This window comes from Cebus imitator, unplaced genomic scaffold (assembly GCF_001604975.1).
Source record: "Cebus imitator isolate Cc_AM_T3 unplaced genomic scaffold, Cebus_imitator-1.0 Scaffold151, whole genome shotgun sequence".
Classification (NCBI taxonomy): domain Eukaryota; kingdom Metazoa; phylum Chordata; class Mammalia; order Primates; family Cebidae; genus Cebus; species Cebus imitator.
In genome coordinates this window covers 4523107-4524805 of record NW_016107466.1, presented here as the reverse complement: position 1 = coordinate 4524805, position 1699 = coordinate 4523107, and the positions used below count along the sequence as shown (strand labels likewise).

The window sequence follows — 1699 nt, the reverse complement described above, 5'->3', positions numbered from 1 at the left end:
AGTTTCATAGTTTGAGATCTCAGATTTAAGTCTTTAATCCATTTTTATTTCATTTTTGTACATGTTGAGAGATAGAGGTCTAGTTTCATTCTTCTGCATGTGGATATCTAGTTTTCCCAGCACCGTTTGTTGAAGAGACATTTTCGCCAGTGTATGTTCTTGGCATTTTTGTTTATGGTATCTGAGTTAGCTGTAGATGTGTGAGTTTGTTTCAGTGTTGTCTATTCTGTTCATTGGTGTATGTGTCTGTTTTTATGACAATACTGTGCTGTTTTGCTTCCTACAGCTTCGTAGTATAATTTGAAGCAAAGTAATGTGATTCCTCCAGTTTTGTTCTTTCTGCTAAGGATAGCTTTGGATATTCTGTGTCTTTTGTGGTTCCATGTAAATTTTAGAATTTTTTTTTTCTATTTATGTGAAAAAATATCATTAGTATCTTGATAGGAATTACATTGAATCTGTAGATTGCTTTGGGTAACATGGTCATTTTAACAATATCGATTTTTCCAATCCATAAACGTGAAACATATTTTCATATTTTTATGTTCTTCTCAATTTCTTTCATCAGCATTTTATAGTTTTACTTGTAGAGCTCTTCAACTTCTTTGATTAATTCTTAGGTATTTAATTTTATTTGTTGCTGTTGTAATTGGGATTACCTTTTTATTTCTTTTTATAATTCTTCACTCTTGGCATATAGAAATGCAACTGATTTTTATATGTTGATCTTGTATCCTGCGACTTTACTAAATTTGTTTCTCAGTTCTAATTTTTTTGCTAGAATCTTTAGGTTTTTCCAAATATAAGATCATATCATCTACAAATAAGGATAATTTGACTTATTCCTTTCCAATATATTAATGCTCTATATTTTTTTCTCTTGTCTGATTGCTCCAGGTAAGACTTCCAGTACTATGTGAAATAACAGTGGTGAAAGTGGGCATCCTTGTTATGTTCCGGATCTTAGAAGAAAGGCTTTCAGTTTTCCCCATTCAGCATGATACTAGCTGTGGATCTATTGTATAAGGTTTTTATTATGAAGAGATATTTAATTTTATCATATGCCTTTTTAGCATCACTTGAAATGATGATATGGTTTTTGTGAACAATCTAAAAAAGAAATTTAAAAAGTAATCCCATTTATAATAGCCAGACATAAAATTTGTTTTCCGGTGGTCTTGTGGTCTTCTCTTCCTTCTTTTCTTCTTTACTGTCTTCCTTTTAGTAAAAGTGACCATCGTGCTTGTTTTGGCAGCACATATACTAAAATTGGAACGATGCAGAGAAGATTAGCATGGCCCCTGTGCAAGGATGACACACAAATTCGTGAAGAGTTCCATATTAAAAAAAAAAAAAAAAGTGACCATCTCTGATTGTATGATTTAATTTATTTGTTTCCTTTTTTGTATATGTATTTATTGTGTTATTCAATTTGAGGTTACTGTGAGCCATGTAAATACTATCTTATAACCTATTATTTTAAACTAATGACAATTTAACACTGATTGCATAAACAAACACATAAAAAGAAAATTAATGCAAACTCTACAGTTTAACTACATTTTCCTACTTTTTAACTTTTTGTTGTTTCTCTTCAGCCTTATTACACTATGTCTTGGAAAGTCAGTGTAGTTATTATTTTTTATTGGTTCACTTTTAGTCTTTTTACTTAAGGGTAGTTTACAACCTGCGATTAAAG

The 1699-nt window shown here is 30.5% G+C and overlaps 1 non-coding gene across 1 annotated transcript; it reads left to right on the top strand.

Annotated features, from left to right (window-relative positions):
- The first annotated feature begins 1239 nt into the window (after positions 1-1239).
- Positions 1240-1346, top strand: LOC119473365. The gene has a single exon (XR_005202573.1). It is a non-coding gene; the product is annotated as a U6 spliceosomal RNA (small nuclear RNA).
- The last annotated feature ends 353 nt before the right edge of the window (positions 1347-1699 follow it).